The sequence below is a fragment of the Lontra canadensis genome, unplaced genomic scaffold (assembly GCF_010015895.1).
Source record: "Lontra canadensis isolate GAN:19392208 unplaced genomic scaffold, GSC_riverotter_1.0 scaffold28, whole genome shotgun sequence".
Taxonomy (NCBI): Eukaryota; Metazoa; Chordata; class Mammalia; order Carnivora; family Mustelidae; genus Lontra; species Lontra canadensis.
The window spans coordinates 19,983,741-19,995,296 of NW_022631022.1; the positions used below are offsets into that span (position 1 = coordinate 19,983,741).

Genomic DNA, 11,556 nt, shown 5'->3' on the forward strand with positions numbered 1-11,556 from the left:
CCGAGTCTCTAAGAGATGAAGAGACCCGCCTCCCATCCCAGCAGCAAGTGTTAGCTGTGGCTCGGAGCCCCAGGTCTCCCTGCTCCAGCCACGGTCAGGCTTTCCTCAGTGACCTGAGCCAGAGGAGGGCGAGTGGCGAGGGCCAGAGGGCCTGGATACTGGGACCCACAGGGGTGGGTGTGGGGGGAGAGGCTGGCTTCAGGTTCAGGTTGCTAGTCTTGCAGGAGTGTAGAATTACTGCACGAGTCCCAGAGCATAAACAGAGTTAACACCCCATTAAATACAATGGACTTTCTTGGAGCTTGAGACATGCCAGGAGCAAGACGAGCTGAGCAGGAGCTGGCCCGGGAGTAAAACGCATTGTGCGTGCTGCCTGACCGCTTTCAACAAAGGAAAAGCCAGCAAGGGGAGAGGAGAGCGCCGGCAGCGGCTCTGCGGGCTCAGGGCTGAGGATCCGGTAATGAAGTCTTTCTGGAAGGTAAGAGAGGGCTGTGTGCTGTGTGCTATTTTTAAACCTGCTGGAGCAGCACATGGACTCCTGCCCCGCACAATTTCTCCAGCGGAGGAGGGGCCCCGGGGGAACGCAGCCAGGAATTTCGAGGCTATTTATCGTATTTCCTTTTATCAGGCAAATGATTTTCCTATTTCCCACATAGATAAAGATCTTCTGCTTACAACTCCGGCTCATTGACCTTGTTGGGACCGCTGTGCAGTCTGGAAATTGGTCCCAGAGAGAGAGAAGGGCGTTGTTGTTAGGGGTTGGCTCGAGGGGGTTGGGTGTTTTTTCTCCCAGAAGGGAGGAGGTCGTTCTGCCAAAAAACAAAACAAAACAAAACAAAATAAGTAAGTAAAATAAATAAATTAATTAAAAACCTTGCTCCCTGCCCCCAACTCAAAATGGACTGCTCTGTGCTGTTTGCAAAACTGCAAGGTTGTCCAAGGAGGCTTTCAGTTCACCAGACTCCCCACACTCCCACCTGGTACGTCCACAGCATTTTTCACCAGGAATGCTCTCTCCCTGTCTCCCGTTCTCTCTCTTCTGTCTCTCCTGCAGCAGCAAGACTGGCCCTGGAGCCAGCCTGGGACCCACGGCTGCGTCGCTGTCTTGGCAGGCAGTGAGCAGAGGGGGCGGCAGCTCAGTCTCAGCTTGCAAACGGAGCCAGGCTCTTGGCTGTGCCAGCTCTGGAGGCCCCTTGGAGATGCCAGTGTGCCTGAGTGGGAGCAGTTGCAACTTCCCCTCGGCTGCAAGCCTCTGGAGCCGGCAAGGCTTCTGGAAGCTGCAATCTTAGGCAAGGGTGTGGCCGGAGGGCTGCTGATGGGCGGGAGGTCTCTCCCTGGGCAGGCTGCCCTCCTCGCCTTGCCTTGCCTGGGCCTGCTGGCCAGGTTCACGGGCAGGAGCAGCACCAGTGATCCGCACCTTCTCGGGCACAGGACCAGAGGATGCTGTGGGAGGCTGGGGTTTTATTACAAATGCTCTCCATTTCTGGCTTGTTCACAAGCACAAAACATAAAGAGAGCCAGCTCGACGGAGGGAAACCAGCTCCTTGCAGACTCAGCGTTTGAATAGCAAGGAACTGCAGGCCCTCCTTGGACCAGAGTGGGTCTGCTGTGGGCTTGAACAGAGCCACAGGCTTTCTTGAGCCCCTGGGTCTCTCTGCACCGTGGTGGTGCTTCCCGGCCAGGACAGCAGAGGGCGCTGGCTCTCCCAACAGCCTCCTGTCCCGGGCAGCTCTCCCACACATCTGGAAATGGGCTCTACCACTCTCTTATGAAATGTTGGATGAAGATCTGTCCGTGTGAGACGTGCTGGCACCGAGTGAGCGAGAATACACATCAAGAATTCCACTTTCTCATTAGTTCAGTTTCCCCCTCAAGAGCACTGGTGGAATGTGGGGAATTTGCCTTGCCAAGGCAGCCAGCACACTGGAGTCTTGGGCTCGGTTCAGCCTGGGTGGAATGCTTGGAGGGACCACCTCTGGTCTGAAGCCTTTGCCCTTCCCTCCCACATGGAGGGGGGAAAAGAAAACAGAAGAGCAAGACCTCCCAGATCTTTCCCCTAGGGGAAGAAAGCTAAAGATGTTTGGCCTTGCCCTTGTGGGCTTCCTGAAGAGAGCAACTGCCCACGTTTCCAGGTCGTTGGGAAAGAAGATCTAATTCTAAGAAAGCGTCTTCCAAAACGGCAAGCGATTAGAAATGCTGGTGACATTTGCAAACGATGGAGCAGGGAGAGGAGAGACTGGCTGGAGGAGGGCAGAGCCGAAGCCCGGGAAGGGACCTGGTTGCTATTCCCAGAATGCTCCCTAGACGTCCGCAAGCTGCATGCATTTAAATGTCCACATTTTCCCGCAGAAGCCAGCAATCTGTACTTCTCTTGGCCAAACAACACATCAGTCTAATATGGTGTGGGAGAAATGTGTTACATTCTCTTATGAACAGAATGTTAACACCACCTAGAATCAATATTTATATCCAAGAACACAATGAACTGGCTTGTTTTGTGCTGCTGCAGGTATAAGAAAGGGACATTCGGGGGAAGCTGGAGGTTGCCCTTGCTTCTATCCAGAAAGGCAGGCCCAGGGCAAACCAGCTGGGGCTCAGGCTTCCAGAGGGTTTCCTCCTCTGAGACCCTGCTAGCTCCCTTCCTGCCCCTGCTGCCTTCTGTCTCCTGGGATTGCGAGAGGAAGCCAGAGGCAGCAAATGGGGCAGGACGTGGCAGCGGGGGCCAGGACGTGAGGCAGTATCCTGTCCACATGACAGTTTGGGGGAAGGAGGGTCAGGCTTGCATCCTGGAACTTTCTAGTGCATAGCAAAGTGAGAGCTGACACAATATAAATCCTTAGACGAGAGACTTCTGGGGGCTGGAGAAAAGGGAACAGGGTGAGATGGCTCTTTTTCTGGGGTCACCCTGGTGATATTTTTCTGGCCAGGCAGTTTCCCTCATTGAAGACAGTGGCTGTGACAGAGATGGAAGCCAAGTCTCCTCTCTCCAGAATGCTGTCTATTCCTCGGAGGTTTTTGGGAAACTCCATCAAGCTCCTTAGACTGTTTCGTTCCTGAATGCTGTTTTTATTTGACTGCCTTTAGAAGCCTCTGGGCCTGCAGCCTGGAGTCAGGGCCTTGCTCCTAACAGGTAACGTCCTTTCCTAATTATAAAAACAAAAATAAACGCCCTTCTCCCTCCTCCGGAAAATTTCAGTTTTGCCTGCACCTGAGCATCTAGAAATGTGAGTGTCCTCTTCATCTCGTGGACTGGATTGGGGTCTCATTTTGCAGAGCGAGCAGGCCCGCTTCGTTTCCAGATTAGATGCTGAAGGTTACCCCTTTAACAATAGCACTTGTCTCTCATTAAATGCCTGGAGCTCATTATGGTATTACCTCCAGAAAAGTCTTCTCTGCTTTAATAGGCATGATCTTTAGAAAAGCTCCTTCAGCTTATGTATAAGACTAAGACATGATTAATCTTGGCCCCATTTAGCCGTGGGTCACATCTTCAGGGTACAGTGAGACCTCTTCTTTGCATGACCACAATTTACAATTGTCTGAAATTTACAGCCCTTCTCTGTCGTTAGCATGTTTAGTTGCAATTCCCTTGGTTTGTCCTGTCATTTTCTTCTAGTTCTAAGAAACCATCAGTAGATATCCCAATCATATTTGCTATAAAATTGGCCGTGATAAACAGACAGTAATTCATTGGAAGGCACGAGGATGTTTAGCATCTTTATAGATGCAAAGCTCCCCCTGCAGAAATCCCACGAGAGAAACCTCTGCAAGTTCAATGTTCTGAACACCTTTAGAGAAACTGCCAGACTTAAGCCGCCTGGAAAGTGGCACCTGGTCCCGCTGCCGTGTTCTGGTATCAGGGGCAGAACAAAGAAATAGAGTTGACAGCGGGGCTGAGAATCAGAGTGCAGTCTTTAGTCAGGATGGTAGAGGTTGGCAGGGTCTGACTTATTGCCTGTAGCTCAGTGCCAGGATCTGAGACCAAGGGGCTGACACTGAGTGCGTCCTTAGGGGTCTTCAGTAAAAGTCACCCCAAGTCCGGACCTATCTTTAAGCTTTAGAATTGTCGCTATAGACGTTGATTTAGCACCTAGCCTCCTGCATCTCAAATGAATGTGCCCACAGAGATCTCTGATTTGTAGACATTCCTGCCTGCCCCATCTGCTCCTTCTCCAGACTGTCCATCCCCACCAACGGCGCCTCTCTGGATCTGTTTGAAGCTGGAGATTCCTGCACAGCTGCCCTCTGTCCTCCCTCCTTCCCACGTCTAGCTGTCACTCACTGTGTTCACTCTACTGCCCACCGAGATTCACTGCATCATCTCCTCCCCTCCATTCTTCTCTGTCCCGGCCTCAGTGGGAGCTCCCACTGCCAGCATCTCTCCCGGGTTTCAGTCAGACACACCTCCCCTCCCTGTTTTGGTGCTTTGCTCCCTACAACCCACTCTTCTGGGAGCAGCCGGGAGAATTTCTGAAAACCACAAACTGGATTCTATCACTCCCCCCTTAGAGATCGTCAGTGGTGTCCCCCTGCACTCAATCCCCAAAGTCCTTAGGATGGCTGAAAGACTTCCTGTGGTCTAACTCCCTTCTGCCTTTTGCCCCCTTCCCCGAGCTCCCTCTGCTCCCCTCCCCTGAGTTTCATTTAGCCCCTCTCCAGTACCAACAGAGGCTGGCCTTCATGCTCTCTTCCTGATTCCTTACCTAAGTCCTACTCGTTGCTCTGGTCTCATCTTAAGAGTTACTTCTTTGGAGAGGTCTTCCCTGACCCCATGATCTAAGATAGGTCCCTACTCCCTGCCAGCAGGCTCTGCAGAAGCACCCCCCCCCCACTGTCTTCCTCCTTTTGAGCCCATTGGTGATAGCTTATTGACTCTGCTTTGCTTAATCATGTTTCTTTCAAGAGACAGTAAGCTCCGTAGACAGTAAGCAAGAACCAGGTCTGTTTGGCTGCATCCCTTGCCCTGCCACAGAGGGGAGTAAATACTAGTTGAACCAGCGAATGAAACTATACAACCTGATCAGCTGCTGCGAGAATTGATGCTCCTTTAACAGTTTATGCCTTCCTGATCCTGTCCGGCGAGACCGCGTGTTACCCCCAGATTCCACCATGAAGAGTCCCTCACTGAGGGTTGGGAGAAACCGAGTCAAATTCCCAAATGTCTCTCCCTCCTGTTCCTTGGCTCCCCCCATCACAGGCTCTTCTTGCTTCTTGTCCTGCCTATTCAACAGCCTGCTAACTGGCCTCTCCCCACAGAGCTTTGAGTTCAGGAGTCCGGCAAGGACTGAGAACCACAAACACAAACAGGGGGAGAAAAGGTGCTTCTTGATTTTCATAAACCTCTAACTGAAATTTGGCACTTTTTGGGATTTGAAATGTTGGGAATGGAGCCCAGCAGTCCTGGCAGGCCCTGTGACTTGGCCACCGGCGGGAGTATGGATATTTACACCATGTCACAGCTGTTGCAGAGGTTGGAATACCATTTGTGATCATTACTACTTTAAAATTATGGTGGTTATTAGAGCTGCTGCTACATTATGTTATTTAATCCTTTAAGAAACACAAGTATTTCTGTGTAACTCATATTTAATATTTTCATAGCTGTATTTCTATATAGTTGGTGTCCCTTGTAATCCTACATATTTTATTTTCTGCATCTAAAAACATTATTCTGAGAAGCATCCACAGGCTTCATAAGATTGCAAGGATGGGTTCATGGCAGAAAACATGTTAAGAACTTCTGGTCGAGTTTTCCTTCATCTCCCATCACTGTCTTGCAAAAACAGCCTTGATGCCTTGCCCTGGGCAAATAAAACGAAGTCTCTTAGTATGGCATTCAAGGCCAATTTATAATCCATTTTCAAAAAAAATTTTCTCTTTCTCTATTTTTTAATCAGTACACTGGATTCCTTTTTTTTTTTTTTAAAGATTTTATTTATTTGAGAGAGAGAGAATGAGAGAGAGAGAGAGAGAGAGAGAGAGAGCATGAGAAGTGGGAGGGTCAGAGGGAGAAGCAGACTCCCTGCTGAGCAGGGAGCCCGATGCGGGAGCCGATCCTGGGACTCCAGGATCATGACCTGAGCTGAAGGCAGTTGCTTAACCAACTGAGCCACCCAGGCATCCCTGGATTCCTGTATTCTAGGAATTACTTGAGTACAGCAAAAATGCACTCATATCTCCAGTTCTATTTTTAGCTTCTCTTAAAAAACTACAATTGACCCTTGAACAATGCCAGGGGTTAGGGGTACCGGCCCCTGTGCAGTCAAAACTCCACATGGAACTGTGACTTCCCAAAAACTTTACTAATAGCCTACTTTCGCCTCGAAGTCCTACCAATAACATAAATAGTCGATGAACACATATTTTATATGTTACATATATTATATGCTGTGTTGTTACAATAAAGCAAGCCAGAGAGAAGAAAACGCTAGGAAAATCATAAGAGAAAATACATTTACAGTACTATCCTGCATTTATTGAAAAAAATCCACGCAGTTTAAAGCCCTGTTGTCCAGGGGTCAACCGCACTTTAAGGACTAGCTCAAACTGTTATCTTGGTAAAGCTCTTTTTTGACATCCCCTGAGCACAACCTTTGTATTTTCCAGAACAGTTTGCTTACAGCCATTTGGTAATTTATCAATTCCTACTGTAGTCAGCTTTCATGTTTACTCTTTGTTACATTGTGAACTTTTGAGGAGACCATCCTAACCTTAAACCCAAAACACATAGTATTTGGAAAATGTTTGAATGAATGACTGTATCTAAAATATTCACTCTCCTGAGGGGGTGACTAAAATCCATAATGGCTACACTAGTTTGTCCTCAAAAACAAGAACTTCAAAAACAAAACAAACCAAAACAAAACAAACAAAAAAAACCCCCAAGAACTTCTCTTGGTAAGCGTAAGCCCCCTTAAAAAAATACAGCAGTCCCAAGGGCACCTAGCTGTCTCAGTGGGTGGAGCCTGTAACTCTTGATCTCTAGGTCATGAGTTTGAGCCCCATGTTGGGGGTAGAGCTTACTTAAAAATAAAATCTTAAAAAAAAAAATCCAAATTAAAAAAAAAAAAAGCAGCCCCAAGGAAAATAGATTATTATCTTACATTCCAGTGCCTGGACCCAGCTGCCTTGAGTTAATGTCTATCCTTGAAGATAGCAAAATCACTCCTGGCAGGAACCCATTTGCTGAGTCCATAAACCTTTTGGCTGTATCACTGACGTCTTCTCACATTACCCTTCTTTGAACAACGCCAAACATACCGGCCAGTCTCCTTCAAGCAGACGCTTTCCATTACTTGCCCCAGGATTTTCTAGCCATCAGGTTATGGTATGATTTTTACATCCTAGAACATTCAGCTGCTTTATGCCAACCTTAAACAAATGCAAATGCAAGGTCTGAAAAATTCTTTTCCTAAGGAGCTTTAAGAATTAAAAAGGAGACCGTTCCTTCATTTCATAGTTCAACAAATGGCTTGAGTAGCTGGATCTCCGTATGTGCACCTGTGCGGAGGCTGGAAGGAACGTTAGCAAACACTGACCTGAAGTTGCAATCTCACGGAACCCCAGACTGAGAAGCTGAAAAGGAAGCGTTTAGTGGAGAGAGATCGAAGTGTCCTCTTGGATTTAGCAAGTCCCACACAGAACTTTCCGTATTTCCTCCATGACGTCCCAACCTTAAGTATATCCCATCTCACATAATGGCACTACCCAGTTGCTCAAGCCAAGATAACCTGGGCTCAATCCCACGACCCTGAGATCATGACCTGAGTGGAAATCAGGAGCCAGATGCTCAGCTGACTGAGTCCCCCAGGCACCCCTCCCAGAGAGTTATTCCTAATTCTTTTCTTTCATTCTTCACATTCTCCTCACAACTTCTGTCCCTTACACTTTGGAAAATATATCCTGAATTTGTCTGCTCTTTTCTGTCTGCACTGTCACCACTCCAGGCTAAACTATTGTCACTTCTGCCTTGAACTCCGGTGCCAATCTTCTTCCTTTTTTAAAGACTTATTTATGTTGAGAGAGCGAGTGTGTGAACACATGTAGGGGTGGATCTCACGACCCTGAAATCACCAGCTGAGCTGAAATCAAGAGTCGGACGCTTAACCGATGATGCCACCAGGCACCCCCTGTGCCCATCTTCTAACTGGCCTCTCTGATTCTGCTCTTGACTCCCCAGTTCGGTACACAGTGGCCAGAGTGAGGCTTGAACAACATGGGGCTTACTTGTGTAGAGCTCTCATCACAGCCACTTAGAATACAATTTAAACTTTTTAATTTTTTAGAAGATTTTATTTATTAGAGAGAGAGATAGAGAGACAGCATGAGAGGGGGTAAGGTCAGAGGGAGAAGCAGACTCCCCACAGAGCTGGGAGACCGTTGCAGAACTTGATCCCGGGACCCTGGGATCATGACCTGAACCGAAGGCAATAGCTTGACCAACTGAGCCACCCAGGTGCCCACAATTTGAACTCTTTACACCTTACAAGGCTCTACACAATCCTGTATTGCTTACCTGGTAACTCCAAAGCCACTCCGCCTCTCTTGTACTCTGTTCCATCCAGCCTTTTGGGTTTTTCTCTCTTCCTTGAAATCCTACAGCTCATCCCTGTCTCAGGATTTTGGCTGTTCTATTTCCTAAGTCCTCAGAGGCCTGGCTCCTTGGAATCAGCAGGGTCTGTCTTTAAACGTTACTTTTTCAGAGAAGTCTTTCCTCTATCTTATTTTGTAGCATTTCAGCTTATCTTGGCAACTAGCTGAGGGGAGTTTGTTAGGTTATGTTTATAGTCTCTTTTCCACTAGCAGGATGTGAACTCCATGGGGACAGGGATCTAGAGTATCTCCTGACAAAAGAAAGGCATTCAGCAAATATTGTTGGACGATTAGGTCTAATTCTGGTTTTCACACCCACCATACTATGCCACTGCTCTGAACTCAGGTCAGTCTCATTAAATATCTCTAAGACAGTCTGGCTACCGAGAAATGCGGAGTCAGAACAATTTGGGTATAAATCCATTCTTTGTCTCTTCCTAAGTGCAAATTTCTTACCATCTTTGAGTCTTAATTTGCTTACATGTAAAGTGGGTACAGTAGTCCTACTCCACAAGGTCGTGGGAAGAATTAAATGACATAATTTATGTAAAAGGCAGAGGAGAGTGCTTGGCCTATGTATGTCTAAATATTCTCATTTCCCTTGAATCTTACAAATTATAACAGTTAACATTTAGGTGTCTATCTGTGATAGGTACTAAATGTTTTACATGGATTAGCTAATTTAATCCGTCTAAAACTCTACACAATAGAAACTATAAATATCTCTGTGTAACAGATAAGAAACTTGCCCAAGGTCACACAGTAGAAAACTGCAGAGCCCCGCAAACTAGAACTTAGCGAGCCCATCCAATTTCAGAGGTAGTGAAATGTCAAGGTCTCTGTCTTTATTTTGACCAGTTGGTAGGAAACATATTTTACATTCTAACCTAGCACATGTGTATGAACTAAAGTGGGAGAAAAAGTTTTGCAAAATTATACTTACCCTTAGTATACATATTCTGACAGTTTCTCTTCACTTTAATTAACTAATTAATTTTTAAGTGGCTTGAACTCAATAACCCTGAGATTGAGACCTGAGCTGACATCAAGAGCCGGACGCTTAACCGACTGCACCACCCAGGCGCCCCTCTGTTCATTTTATTAAAAAAAAAAAAAAAAAAAGTTTTTGACCCACTTGATTTAATGGTCTATTAGTAAGTCAAAAGCACACTTTGAAAACCATTCATCTAAGTTACAATGAATCCAGCCACTCTTATTGTCCGGCTCTCTCAACCTCTACTAGAGAAACTCTTTGATGGTTATCAGCTAGACTTTAATATTTATGTTTCAGATAAGGGTTTTATTAGTTAAGATGCAGATCCCTCAAGGCTCAGATCCACTCCCCATTGCCAACCTTCTTGCCGTTATGGAAAAGTCATCTCTTGTCCGGTGAGATCCAAGCACATCTTTCACTCTCCCCAAATTATTTACCTGTATCAAAGCTCTTAATACAAGGTGCCCCATGTTAGAACTTTTAAAGCAGCTTCCCCCCGTAGACACACGTTCCCGTGAAAACCACACTGAAATGGTTTTTGGATGAGATGAATGGACACTGACATTTTACCTGCTCTCTCAGTCCAGAGTTGGCACATGAGCTAGCGTTTATTTCTATAGATATTCTGAGGGTAGGGTATGTGTCAAAAGGCAAATAAATGAAACAAAGAAAAAGCCCTTGGCTGGGAACTCTCAGTTGCAAGGGAGGAAATTCTTTGGGAGGGCAGGAAGTAGCTATGAGCTTTTCTGCCAAGCAATGCTTCAACTCCCCCACCCTCAGGGAAAGTTTATCCTGGTGTTGTTTCAATCCAGCAGAAAGGGAACAAACAACTGGGGGAAATAATACCACCTGTTTATGTTGACTTTTACCAAACAGGACTGGCCACCAGTTGTTGAGGGGTTTGGGAGAAGCTAAGGTGGGAACAGGAAAGGCAAACTCAGACTGAAGCTAGGTCTTGGCTTTTTCACTTATTTGGTGGCGGGGGATCGGGGCGGGGTCCCAAGGAAGTAGAGGACCAATTCTCAGATGGCCAAGAGGCAAAGGCAGTATAAGGCAACCTGCTCGCTAACAGAGCAGGGCTGGCTTTGGTGCGTGCACGGCGTTAACGCATATCTGTTAATTGCTTACTCTGTATTCTTTCCCCTTCTTCAGTGACTGTAACTCACACATCATTGCGGGAAGTAATGTCCAAGGAAAGGTGACATTTCTTGGCCTCCTTTATAGCGAGCTGCTGTCACGTGACTGAGTTCTGGAAACGCTGAGTGTGATTTCCAGGAAGACTCTTTAAAGGGTGCTGACTCAGCTGGGTTTGCCCATGCTGTCCTCGCCCTCTTTTCTTCTTCATGGTATTTCAAATGACAGCTGACGGTCAAGAGGCTATTCTGGACCACGAGGTGACCCTGAGAAAGGAACCATGTTGTGGTGCAGACAGGAGCCATTACACTGGCCTTGGACTGCCAACCTTTGGAATACTTTTCCATGACAGAGACGCATCTCTTGTTCAAGTTTCTGCTGATCTGGGTTTCTGTTAAGCATAGAGTCAAGCCCCATCCTAACTGAGTTGGCTCAGTAATTCTCCGCACTCATGGAACCAAGTCTTAGTGTCCTCCAAAACACAGTCACTTCTGTTCCCTAATTCTAGCTTTCTGACAACAGCGTATGAGAGCTGTGAGGCACGTGTTCTGTCAGAAGAGGAAACTGGAGCTGGAGCAAAGCAAGTCTTGCCCAGTGCAACACCACTGGCTCCTTGGAGAGCAGCGGGCTTTGAAAGCCAGATTCTTTCGCCCCTAGGATTTTAAACGCATGGTGGAAAGAGGTGACAGTTTTTCCTTTAAAAATGACTTTGATTGGTTAAGTAGTGGTTATTTTTAAAAGCAAGCACCCAAGGACAAGTAATCTCTTCTGTCAAAAGGAACAACATCAGATTTCTTTCACGTAGCCTCCAGAACACTACTGCTACATTAAAATGA

The 11,556-nt window shown here is 46.9% G+C and overlaps 1 protein-coding gene across 1 annotated transcript in view; it reads right to left on the reverse strand.

Moving 5' to 3' along the window:
• Positions 1–593: 593 nt before the first annotated feature.
• HMG20A (high mobility group 20A) overlaps positions 594–11,556 on the reverse strand; it is an 88,562-nt gene continuing 77,599 nt past the window's right edge. The window contains exon 10 of the mRNA XM_032865120.1: positions 594–809. The gene's annotated coding sequence lies outside the window, so the exon portion shown is untranslated. The remainder of the gene's footprint in view (positions 810–11,556) is intronic.